The sequence below is a fragment of the Bos indicus genome, chromosome X (genome assembly GCF_029378745.1).
Source record: "Bos indicus isolate NIAB-ARS_2022 breed Sahiwal x Tharparkar chromosome X, NIAB-ARS_B.indTharparkar_mat_pri_1.0, whole genome shotgun sequence".
Classification (NCBI taxonomy): Eukaryota; Metazoa; Chordata; class Mammalia; order Artiodactyla; family Bovidae; genus Bos; species Bos indicus.
The window spans coordinates 43876619-43891127 of record NC_091789.1 but is presented as its reverse complement, the minus strand read 5'-3'; positions in this window follow the sequence as shown (position 1 = coordinate 43891127).

The following is a 14509-nucleotide window of genomic DNA, read 5'->3' as shown; positions in this document are numbered from 1 at the left end:
CCCCTGTTTGAGTTTCCTGAGCCATGCAGCTAATTCCTGTTGACTATTTTACATACGGTAATGTAAGTTTGCATGTTACCCTTTCCGTACATGTCACCCTCTCATCTCCCTCCCTATGTCCTTAAGTCTATTTTCTATGTCTGTTTCTCCATTGCTGCCCTGTAAATAAATTCTTCAATATCATTTTTCTAGACTTCGTATATGTGTTAGAATACAATATTTATCTTTCTCTTTCTGACTTGCTTCACTCTGTAAAGCCTCTGCCTGCAATACAGGAGACCTGGGTTCAATCCCTGGGTTGGGAATATCCCCTGGAGAAGGAAATGGCAATCCACTATAGTACTTTTGCCTGGAAAATCCCATGGGTGGAGGAGCCTGGTAGGCTACAGTCCATGGGGTTGCAAGGAGTCAGAAATTACAAAGAGAGTTCACTTCCACTTTCACTGTGTATAATAGGCTCTAGGTTCATCCATCTCATTAGAACTGATTTAAATGTGTTCCTTTTTATGGCTTGGTACTATTGCATTGTGTATATGTACCACAAATTCTTTATCCATTCATCTGTCGATGGACATCTAAGTTGCTTTCATGTTCCAGCTATTGTAAATAGTGCTGCAATAAACAATGGGATACATGTGTCTTTTTCAATTTTGGTTTCCTCAGGGTATATGCCTAGGGTGGATTATAAGAGACTATTATGAACAACTATATGGCAACAAAATGGAAAACCAGGAAGAAATGGACAGATTCTTAGAAAAGTTCAATCTTTCAAGAATGAACCAGGAATAAATAGAAATTATGAACAACCCAACTGCAAGCACTGAAATTGAAACTGTGATAAAAAATCTCCCAAAAAACAAAAGCCCAGGACCATATGGCTTCACAGGAGAATTCAATCAAATATTTGTATCACACGGTGGCTCAGATGGTAAAGCATTTGCCTGCAATGCAGGAGACCAGGGTTTAATCCCTGGATTGGGAAGATCCCCTGGAGAAGGAAATGGCAATCCATTCCAGTACTTTTGCCTGGAAAATCGCATGGATGGAGGAGCCCGGTAGGCTACAGTCCATGGGGTCGTAAAGAGTGAGACACGACTAAGCAAGTTCACTTTAATGTCTGTCCTTCTAAAACTCTTTCAAAACAATTGCAGAGTAAGGGACACTTCCAAACTCATTCTATGAGTCTACCATCACCCTGATACTAAAACCAGACAAAGACAACATACAAAAAAGAAAACTACAGGTCAGTATCACTGATGAACATAGATGCAAAAATCCTCAACAAATTTTTACCAAACAGAATTCAGCAACACATCAAAAAGCTCATACACCATGATCAAGTTGGGTTTATTCCAGGGACGCAAGCATTCTTCAATATATGCAAATCAATAATTGTGATACACCATATTAAAAATTTTAAATATAAAAGCCATATGATCATCTCAATAGATACAGAAAAGGCCTTTGATAAAATTCAGCACCCATTTATGATTAAAACTCTTCAAAAAATGGGCATAGAAGGAATCTACCTTGACATAGTAAAGACCATATATGATAAGCCTACAAAAACATTATTCTCAATGGTGAAAAACTGAAAGCATTCTCCCTAAGATCAGTAACAAGACAAGGGTGTCCACTTTCATCATTAGTATTCAACATAGTTTTGGAAGTTCTAGCTACAGCAATCAAAGAAGAAAAAGAAATAAAAGGAATCCAGATTGTAAAAGAAGAAATAAAGCTCTCACTGCAGATGACATGATACTGTACATAGAAAACCCTAAAGATAGTACCAGAAAATTACTAGAGCTAATCAGTGAATTTAGCAAAGTTGCAGGATACAAAATTAATACACAGACATCACTTGAATTTCTATATACTAGCAATGAAAAATCAGAAAGATAAATTAAGCAATCAATCCCTTTCACCATTGAAACAAAAAGAATAAAATATCTAGGAATATTCTATTACTATGAATTGGTCCCTTTAAAAAAAATTCAGATTTAAGTGATACTATATTGTACTTATATATGTCTGTACTTATATATGCCAAGTAAATATATATTTACTTGGCATAATGCCTTCCAGATTCATTCATGATTTTTCAAATGGCAGAATTTTTAGGCTAAATAACATTTCACTGTGTGTGTGTGTATATATATATATACACACACACAATGAAATATTATTTATCAAAATAATGTATATATTTTACTTATCCATTCTTATATTGAAGGATTTCTAGGTTGTTTTCAAGTTTTTGTAATTTTAAATATTGCTACAATGAATGTGAGACTCCAGATACATCTTGGAGTTACTGTACCTGGATGGACTTGGAGAATATTTAGTAAGTGAAATATGTGAGACAGAGAAAGACATACTATATTTTATCACTTATATGTGGAATCTAAAATTATAACAAACTAGTGAATATATTAAAAAGGAAACATACTCATAGAGAACAAACTAGCGCTTACTAGTGGAGACAGGGAAGGCGGAGGGGCATAAGTAGGGAATTAAGAGGTATAAACTATTATGTCTATAAGCTTCATACATATATTGTACAACACAGAATATAGCCAATATTTTATAATAGCCAGTGGTATAGTATAACCTTTAAAAATTATGAATTACTGTGTTGTATAGTTGTAGGATATAATATAGTAAATTCCCTATATAAAAACCTACAATTTGCATATTTTCAAGGATACAGCCACCAGCCTCAGGCGTGAGTGAAATTGCAGCTTGCCCTCCATCTCCTATTGCTGAAAATCCTTCAGCTCTACTATCTCCCACCTCCTCTCCCTCCTCCAGTCAATAACTATTCTTGCTTATTCACTCAATGCCAACCTCTATATGCCAGCTATTGTACTGTAATACTGTACTTTTCAAGGTACTGTACTATAAGATTAAAAATGTTTTAATTTTTTGTGTTTGTTTTTTAAATATTATTTGTGTGAAAAGTATTATAAACCTATTGCAAGACAGTATTATATAGCTGACTGTGTTAGTTGGGTAGCTAGGCTACCATTGTTGAACTTATGAACAAACTGGTCTTATGAACGTGCTCACAGGATGGAACTTGTTCATATGTAGGATATTTTATTGTATGTCAACTATATCTAAATTTTTAAAGGGCTGTATATCTGTCAAATCCACGTTACCTGGCCTCCAAACCATCAAAGTTATGAGTGAAGAGGGAGTCCTTGAACTCTCTTTGCTCCTGGTAACTTTGATACCTCCCTCAACTCCATCATGAAGAGGCACTAGCTCTAGGAGGTCTTAACAAGATTTCTCTTAAATCCTTCCACATTCACACTATCATTGAAAGACAGGCCTATCCCTATGTTCTGGAGGATCCAACAGAAGTATGTGTGTCATATTTATACACAAAGAAAATTTGCAGATGAGCTAACAAAAGGTTAAAAAATATTATTTTCTCTCCTACCTTGAAGACTATACCTTTATATTGATAAAATCAAAACATTTTAACTATGGTTTTCATATGCTGAAAACTGCTAAAAAGGCAAAAAATACCAAATTATTATTTTACATATATGATTTTCTGTTTAGTTTGGTGATATTTGTAGGAGTAATAAAATAAATACATAATTCATAAGTTTTCTAGGCAGTGTACTGGAGTGGGTTGCCATTTCCTTCCCCAGGGAATCTTCCTGACCCAGGTATCGAACCCAGGTCTCCAGCATTGTAGACAGATGCTTTATCATCTGACCCACCAGGGATTATGTAACAAAATAAATACATAATTCATAAATTAGTATGTATTTGTTTCTTTAACTTTATTTTTCTTGCTTTCATTGCAAAAATGTTGACTATTAGATTATTAGAATCAAGATTTTCATATAATGTCTGTTCTATTGTTATTTGCAGTTCTGACTTGAAGGATTAAAATTAAAATGTATTCAAATTTTTTAAAATTTGTTTCTTTTATATAAAATATTTTGTTTTTCATTTGCTCAGTCATGTCCAACTCTTTGTGACTCCATGGACTGCAGCAAGCCAGGCTCCCCTATCCTTCACCATCTCCTGGAGTTTGCTCAAACTCATGTCCACAGTGTCGGTGATGCCATCCAACCATCTCATCCTCTGTTGTCCCCTTCTCCTCCTGCTTTCAATCTTTCCTAGCATCAGGGTATTTTCTATAATGAGTTGGCTCTTCACATCAGGTGGCCAAGGTATTGGGAGCTTCAACTTCAGCATCAGTCCTTCTAATGAATGTTCAGGGTTCCTTTCATTTAGGATTGACTCATTTGATCTCCTTGCAATGCAAGAGACTCTCAAGAATCTTCTCCAACACGACAGTTTGAAAGCATCAATTCTTCCATGCTCACCCTTCTTTATGGTCCAACTTTCATATCCATACATGACTACTGGATGATCATTATTGACTGTCTGGTGATAACCATATGTACAAATTTAAGTAAATTAAAACTAAAATTATTTTTCATGTTAAAAAATAAAGATAGTTAAATAATACAGAGGAGCCTAGTGTACTACAGTCTTAGGGAGTAGCAAAGAGTTGAACACAACTTTAGCAACTGAACAATAACATAAAATATTATTGGGACCTTTGAATATGTTCTATATATTAGATAATAGTATAGATTGTAGCAATGTTAAATTTCTTGAGTACAATCATTTTAGTATGGTTATGTAGAAAATATCGTTGTTTTTAAAGGACACATGCTGACATTTCTAGGAACAAGCTGTCAATTTCTACCCACTTGCTTTCATATGACTGAGCAAAAATATACATAATTCAAAGAGAAGGAGAGAAATAATTTAAGTATCTGTGGCAGCATATAACAGTGTATTTACATAAAGTGTGTATGGATATTAATCATATTATTCTTTCAAATTTTGTGTATGTTTGGAAATTCTTAAAAACGAAAGTTTGTAAAAAAAGTTAAAAAGCCATGAAATAGTAATATTATATATGCAGTTTTGTGGAAGCCTTGAAAATATGACAATTGAAACCTGTGTGCCATATATTGGCTAAACTTTGGAGAACAGAAATAAAGAAAAATCTTACCTACAGTAAAGAATGTGCCAACCAGTGCAGAACACTTGGGTTCAACCCCTGGGTCTGGAAGGTTCCCAGGAGAAGAAATTGCAACCCAGTCCAGTATTCTTGCCTGGGGAAATCCCATGGACAGAGGAGTCTGGCAGGCTACAGTCCATGGGGTGGCAAAGAAACAGACATGACTGAGAAACTAAAAAGCAATAACATAGAACATATATGTTATTAGCGTCAAACACATACATAGATGAATGAGTATGGAAGAGCAAAACTGGACTGCAATTATATATGTAATGCAAAGTTTTAATAATGTACTATTAGTAGTAAAGATTTATTCAAAACAAGAATATAAATTTAATTTTAAATAATTTATACGTCAACAAAATTCAAACAAAATTGAAATAACTTTAAATGTTACTACAAAGTAGAAGCCTTTGCCAGAATAAAATAATAATAAAGGGGATAAGACTACATTTTTCTGTTTATATCATTTAAATGCTCTCTAATGTGAGTAACAACTAAACCCATTGAATTATAACCCCATTTTCTTAATGAGAATTGTATATTATCTTGCCATCTCCTGTTATATTCAATAAATTGATGAACAAAAACATCAAAATAAGACAGAACCAATCACACCTTCTTTGAAATATTAACTAGAGAAAAATAGATTAGTAAAGGTGATTTAAGCAGTATTAAACAGTGACCTTGGACACTAGATTATTCAAACCAATTGACGATAGCTTTCTGAGAGATGTTGGAACCTTCTATACCAAACCAAAGGAAATAATACACATTTTTGAGAAATCTGCTTCATCATTTCTAATTTAAAAATAACCAACATCAGTGTCTGTGATGTTAATAAGTTTTTAAAATAATGTAATGTGTGCTTTAATGGAAACTTTTGCCATATCTGGTCAAAAAATCTTAAATAAAAATGACCAAATGAACAAGATAAAGTGAAGTTAATCATGTGAAAATACTGGAAAATTTCATACTGACATATATCAAAAAATGATGTCATTAGTAAAAAATATAGTTATGGAATACAAACAACAGAGATTTGGCATGTATGTCAGAAGACCAAAATAAATAAAATAGAAAGATTGTCAAGTATATAATTGAGGGAAAATATCCTAAAATGAAAGAATTGATTGTCAGTTCATATGGGCTTTCCATGTACAAGGAACAGGGGGGGAAAAAAAAAAAAACTGAAGCACACCAATACTGAAATTTACTAAACATTATTAAATTGTAAGAATATCAAATGCCTCCATATGTACACTGAAACCAAGCACCATTCAAAGGCCAACAAGTTCCAGAGCAAGACATACCATGCAAATTCTCCAGCAACACAGGAACATAGCCCTGAGCTTCAATATACAGGCTGCCCAAAGTCACACCAAACCCATTGACCAAACCCATCTGAAAACTCATTACTGGACGTTTCATTGCACTCCAGAGAGAAGAAATCAAGCTCTACCCACCAGAGCACCGACACAAGCTTCCCTAACCAGGAAACCTTGACAAGCCACCTGTCCAAGCCCACCCACAGTGAGGAAACTCCACAATAAAGAGGAACCACAAACTGCCAGAATATGAAAAGGCCACCCCAAACACAACAATATAAACAAGATGAAAAGGCAGAGAAATAGTAAGCAGGTAAAGGGACAGGATAAATGCTCACCAAACCAAAAAAAGAGAGAGAGAGAGAGAGAGAAAGAGATAGGGAATCTACCTGATAAAGAATTCCAAATAATGATATTGAAAATGTTCCAAAATCTTGAAAACAAAATGGAGTTATACATAAATAGCCTGGAGACAAGAATCGAGAAGATAAAATAAATGTTTAACAAGGACCTAGAAGAAATAAAAAATAGTCAGTATATAGTGAATAATGCAATAAATGAGATAAAAAAACACTCTGGAGGGAACCAAAAGTAGAATAACGGAGGCAGAAGATAGAATAAGTGAGGTAGAAGATAGAATTGTAGAAATAAATGAAAAAGAGAGGGAAAATGAGAAAAAAAATTAAAAGAAATAAGGACGACTTCAGAGACCTCTGGAACAATGTTAAATGCCCCAACATTTGAATCTTGGGGTCCCAGAAGAAGAAGACAAAAAAAAAAAAAAAAAAAAAAAAGACCATGAGAAAATACTTGAGAAATAATATTTAAAAACTTCCCTAAAATGGTGAAGGAAATAATCACCCAAGACCAAGAAACCCAAAGAGTCCCAAACAAGATAAACCCAAGGCGGAACACACCAAAACACATATTACTCAAATTAACAAAGATCAAGCACACAAAAAAACAAATATTAAAAGCAGAAAGGGAAAAACAGCAATTAAACCACAAGGGGATTCCCATAAGGATAACAGTGGATTTTTCAATAGAAACACTTCAGGCCAGGAGGGAATGGCAGGACATACTTAAAGTGATGAAAGAAAATAAACTATAGCCCAGATTACTGTTCTCAGCAAGGGTCTCATTCAAATATGAAGGAGAAATCAAAAGCTTTACAGACAAGAAAAAGCTGAGAGAATTCAGCACCTCCAAACCAGCTCTCCAGCAAATGCTAAAGGATCTTCTCTAGACAGAAAACACAGAAAGGGTGTATAAACTCAAACCCAAAACAATAAAATAAATGCAATAGGATCATACTTACCAATAATTACCTTCATACTTATCAATAATTACCTTAAATGTAAATGGGTTGAATGCCCCAACCAAAAGACAATGACTGGCTGAAATAAGACCCCTATATATGTGTCTACAAGAGACCCACCTCAAAACAAGGGACACATACAGGCTGAAAGTGAAGGGCTGGAAAAAGATATGCCATGCAGATGGAGACCAAAAGAAAGCAGGAGTAGCAATACTCATATCAGATAAAATAGACTTTAAAACAAAGGCTGTGAAAAGAGACAAAGAAGGGCACTACATAATAAAGGATCAATCCAGAAGAAGATATAACAATTATAAACATATATATGCACCCAACATAGGAGCACTGCAATATGTAAGACAAATGCTAACAAGTATGAAAGGGAAAATTAACAATAACAATAATAGTGGGAGACGTTGATACCCCACTCATACCTATGGATAGATCAACTAAACAAAAAAGTAATAAGGAAATACAAACTTTAAATGATACAATAGACCAGTTAGACCTAATTGATATCTATAGGACATTTCCCCCCATAAGAATGAATTTCACCTTTTTCTCAACTGTTCACTGAACATTCTCCAAGATAGATCACATCCTGGGCCATAAATCTAGACTTGATAAATTAAAAAAAAAAAAAATGAAGTCATTCCAAGCATCATTTCTGACTACAATGCAGTAAGATTAGATGTCAATTACGGGGGGGGGGGGGGGAACTATTAAAAATTCCAACATATGGAGGATGAACAACACGCTGCTGAATAACCAACAAATCACAGAAGAAATCAAAAAAGAAATAAAAGTATGCATAGAAAGGAAGGAAAATGAAAACACAGCAACCCAAAACCTATGGGACACTGTAAAAGCAGTGCTAAGTGGAAGGTTCATAGCAATACAAGCTTACCTCAAGAAACAAAAAATAAGTCAAATAAATAACTGTACTCTACACCTAAAGCAACTAGAAAAGGAAGAAATTAAGAACCACAGGTTTAGTAGAAGGACATAAATCTTAAAAATTAGGGCAGAAATAAATACAAAAGAAACAAAAGAGACCATAGCAAAAATCAACAAAACCATAAGCTGGTTCTTTGAGAAGATAAACAAAATAGACAATCCATTAGCCAGACTCATCAAGAAACAAAGGGAGAAAAATCAAATCAACAAAATTAGAAAATAAAATGGAGAGATCAAAACAGACAACACAGAAATACAAAGGATCATAAGAAACAACTATCAGCAACTATACGCCAAAATAATGGACAACTTGGAAGAAATGGACAAATTCTTAGGAAAATACAACTTTCCAAAACTGAACTAGGAAAAATAGAAAATCTTAACAGACCCATTACAAACACAGAAATTGAAACTGTAATCAGAAATATTCCAGCAAACAAAAGCACAGGACCAGATGGCTTCACAGCTAAATTCTACCAAAAATTTAGAGAAGCGCTAACACCTATCATACTCAAACTCTTCCAGAAAATTGCAGAGAAAGGTAAACTTCCAAACTCATTATATGAGGCCACTATCACTCTAATACTAAAACCTGACAAAGATGCCACACATACACACAAAAATGACATGCCAATATCAATGATGAACATAGATGCAAAAATCCTTAACACAATTCTGGAAAACAGAATCCAACAACATATCAAAAAGATCATACAAAATGACCAAGTAGTCTTTATCCCAGGCATTCAGGGATTCTTCAATATCCACAAATCAATTAACATAATATGCCACATTAACAAATGGAAAAATAAAATCCATGTGATTATCTCAATAGGTGCAGAGAAAGCCTTTGACAAAATTCAATATCCATTTATGATAAAATCTTCCAGAAAGCAGGAATAAAAGGAACATAGCTCAATATAATAAAAGCTATATATGACAAACCACAGCAAACATTATCCTCAATGGTGAAAAATTGAAAGACTTTCCCCTCAAGTCAAGAACAAGACAAGGGTGCCCACTCTCACCACTACTGTTCAACATAGTTTTGCAAGTTTTGGCCACAGCAATCATAGCAGAAAAAGAAATAAAAGGAATCCAAATGGGAAAAGAAGAAGTAAAACTCGCACTATTTGCAGATGACATGATCCTCTACATAGAAACCCTAAAGACTCCACCAGAAAATTACTAGAGCTAATCAATGAATATAGTAAAGTTTCAGGATATAAAATCAATACACAGAAGTCCCTTGCATTCCTATACACTAACAGTGAGAAAACAGAGAGAGAAATTAAGGAAACAATTCCATTCACCATTGCAATGAAAAGAATAAAATACTTAGGAATATATCTACCAAAAAAAACAAAAGACCTACAAATAGAACTCTATAAAACATTGGTGAAAGAAATCTAAGAGGACACAAATAGATAGAGAATCATACTGTGTTCATGGATCAGAAGAATCAATATAGTGAAAATGAGTATACTACCCAAAGCAATCTATAGATTCAATGCAATCCCTGTCAAGCTACCAATGGTATTTTTCACAGAACTAGAACAAATAATTTCACAATTTGTATGTAAATAGAAAAAAACCTCGAATAGCCAAAGCAATCTTGAGAAAGAAAAATGGAACTGGAGGAATCAGCCTGCCTCACTTCAGGCTCTACTACAAAGCCACAGTCATCAAGACAGTATGGTACTGGCACAAAGACAGAAATATAGATCAATGGAACAAAATAGGAAGCCCAGAGGTAAATCCACACACCTATGGACACCTTATCTTTGACAAAGTAGGCAAGAATATACAATGGAAAAAGACAATCTCTTTAACCAGTGGTGCTGGGAAAACTGGTCAACCACTTGTAAAAGAATGAAACTAGAACACTTTCTAACAGCATACACAAAAATAAACTCAAAATGGATTAAAGATATAAATGTAAGACCAGAATCTATAAAATTCCTAGAGGAAAACGTAGGTAAAACAGCCTCTGATACAAATGACAGCAGGATCCTCTATGACCCACCTCCCAGAATATTGGAAACAAAAGAAAAAATCAACAAATGGGACCTAATTAAACTTAAAATATTTTGCACAACAAAGGAAACTATAAGCAAGGTGCAAAGACAGCCTTCAGAATGGGAGAAAATAATAGCAAACAAAGCAACTGAAAAAGAATTAATCTCGAAAATATACAAGCAGCTCCTGCAGCTCAATTCGAGAAAAATAAACAACCCAATCAAAAAGTGGGCCAAAGAACTAAAAAGACATTTCTCCAAAGAAGACATACAGATGGCTAACAAACACATGAAAAGATGGTCATCATCACTCATTATCAGAGAAATGCAAATCAAAACCACAATGAAGTACCATTTCACACCAGTTAGAATGGTTGCTATCCAAAAGTCTAGAAGCAATAAATGCTGGAGAGGGTGTGAAGAAAAGGGAATCCTCTTACACTGTTGGTGGGAATGCAAACTAATTTAGTCACTATGGAGAACAGTGTGGAGACTCCTTACAAAACTGGAAATAGAACTGCCATATGAACCAGCAATCCTATCGCTGGGCATACACACCGAGGAAACCAGAATTGAAAGAGACACGTGTACCCCAATGTTCATCACAGCATTGTTTATAATAGCCAGGACATGGAAGCAACCTAGATTTCCATCACCAGCTGAATGGATAAGAAAGCTGTGGTACATATACAGAATGGAGTACTACTCAGCCATTAAAAAGAACACATTTGAATCAGTTGTAATGAGTTAGATGAAACTGAAGCCTATTATACAGAGTGAAGTAAGCCAGAAACAAAAACACCAATACAGTATGCTGCTGCTGCTGTTGCTAAGTTGCCTCAGTCGTGTCCAACTCTGTGCGACCCCATAGATGGCAGCCCACTGGGCTCCCCCATCCCTGGGATTCTCCAGGCAAGAACACTGGAGTGGGTTGCCATTTCCTTCTCCAATGCATGAAAATGAAAAGTGAAAGTGAAATCGCTCAGTTGTGTCCGACTCTTAGCGACCCCATGGACTGCAGCCCACCAGGCTTCTCCATCCATGGGATTTTCCAGGCAAGAGTACTGGAGTGGGGTGCCATTACCTTCTCTGACCAATACAGTATACTAATGCATACATATGGAACTTAGAATAATGGTAATGATAACCCTGTATGAGAGACAACAAAAAAGACACAGATGTATAGAACAGTCTTTTGGACTCTGTGGGCAAGGGCGAGGGTGGGATGATTTGGAAGAATGGCACTGAAACTTGTATATTATCATATGTGAAACAAATCGCCAGTCCAGTTCTGATGCATGATGCAGGGTGCTCGGGGCTGGTGCCCTGGTGTGACCCAGAGGGATGGGATGAGGAGGGAGTTGGGAGCAGGGTTCTGGATGTGGAACACATGTACACCCATGGCAGACTCATGTAAATGTATGGCAAAACCACTACAGTATTATAAAGTAATTAGCCTCCAATTAAAATAAAAAAAAATTTCTACTTAAAAAAAATAAAAAAAGAATAAAGAAGGACTCTGAAAATTTTGGTAAATGAAGCAAATCATCTAAATAAGAGTTTTCCTCTGCAACATTAGATCCCAGAAGGAAATAGATATCTACAGAGAATTTTAGGACCCAGTGACATGGTACTGAAATTTTATATACACACAGTTTGCCATACATGTTTTAAAATATCATAATGGTGTTTAAATATATTCCTGCATATACAGGAAATCAGTAAGTACATCAATTCTGCCCCATCTTTTGATAAATCTAATTCATATAATCTATCCAAAAGACATGAGATTTGGACTGTGAAGAAAGCTGAGCACAGAAGAAGTGATGCTTTTGAACTGTGGTGTTAGAGAAGACTCTTGAGAGTCCCTTGGACTGCAAGGAGATCCAACCAGTCCATTCTGAAGGAGATCAGTCCTGGGACTTCTTTGGAAGGAATGATGCTAAAGCTGAAACTTCAGTACTTTGGGCACCTCATGCGAAGAGCTGACTCATTGGAAAAGACTCTGATGCTGGGAGTGCGGGGAGCGAGCTCCGCCCGTGGCAAAGGTCATGAGGAAGGAGGCTTGACATACACAAAGGCGGGATCAAGCCTCAGGAGTCTCCCTGGTGGAAATTCTCGAGCAATCTACCCCCAAAACCAGAGTCTGCCGACTTTCTGCTTTGTGCTTTCACCTACACCTCTGACTTTACGGGGGGCTGTCCCCCACTACCTCTCTGAAAAAAGAGTTAGCTTACAGCTCCAGTTAATAATTCCTGGGTGTGACAGTGTTTCAACCTACAAACTCCCTTGGAAGTCCTCTAGCCTGCCTGAATAGGTTTTTCTGGCCACATGTGATTGCTCAGAGCCTCCAAACTGTGAGAGGCATGAGATGTTCTAAACTGTCTAAATACAGATTCCTTTGAGCAGTTAAAAGATTGATTAGACATTGTATTGGTGAAGGGATTCTCACTTGTTGGGCCAATGTTTGCTGCTAAGTCTCCATATCCCTTACCTGCTGTGTCCCTGGCAGTGTATTGATTAATATAATTGGTGTAAATAGTAGCTTTAATGTTTGTAACCTGGGACCCTTGAGTTAATTCTTTTTCTTGTTATAGCCCACCACACCTTTGCTCTGTAGGAATGCAACTTTATCTAATGCTTTTTGGAGGCTGGCGCCTGACTTTAGAATAATCACCTTTAGAGGAAAAGGCCTCCGGGCCAGAAGATGATGCAAATCACCTAAACTTTTGCATATGATAAGTTTGCAGGAAGAAAGCTTGGCTTGCTGCATGACTCTACCCCTTCCCCCATTATCCTCTAGGCATAACTTAAGGTATAAAAACTACTTTGGAAAATAAAGTGCGGGCCTTGTTCACCGAAACTTGGTCTCACCATGTCGTTCTTTCTCTTACCTTCTGGCTGAATTATTCAGCCTCTTTTCTCCACTGAATTTCCTCACTGAGCTATCCTCATTCTATTACTCTTTATATCCTTAATTAACGTTTAATTAAGCAATTGTTTCCTGACCCTCGCCGACGCCGTCCCCGCTTCGAATTCCCTGGATCAGCCGGGGCTGGTCCCCGGCATGGGAGGGATTGAGGGCAGGAGGAAAAGGGGACAACAGAGGATGAGGTGGCTGGATGGCATCACCGACTCGATGGACGTGAGTTTGAGTGAACTCCGGGAGGTGGTGATGGACAGGGAGGCCTGGTATGCTGCAATTCATGGGGTCGCAAAGGGTTGGACACTACTGAGCAACTGAACTGAAGTGAACTGATCCAACAGAAATAAATTGATAACACAGTAAATCAGTGAATTAGAAGTTGAGGCATGAAAGAAACTATAAAGAACATGAAATCCATGTCACAGATTATTTTAATCAACTTTAAGAATTGTTACAAAACACTTCTTGATTTATTCTTGGACAAAACTTCAAAATCTAAAAGCTAAGAATAAAAGATAAGAAGTGGTTCGTAATACAAAGTGCTCATTTTCTCATGCTGCAGAGTCAATGGATTTCACTTTGTTTCTGAAAGTGACAAACAGTTCAATATATTTTTGTCCATTCTATTTAAAGTTATAACATAATCACTGAAGAACCAAAAAAGAAGGATGTATTTTTTCAAACTCCCAGAGAGATAAATAAAAGGAAGCACAATCATGTACCAACAGTAAGACAAAATTTATAGATTTTTAGCATAAATGAACATTGAGAAGCATAATAAATAAAAAATTCACAACCTGGATGAAAAACCATTTCTAACCATAATTTACCTAACATACATGCACCCAAAACTTAAAAGTAGAAAGGAAAAAATTAGGCAATTAAATAGATAAGTGCAAACAA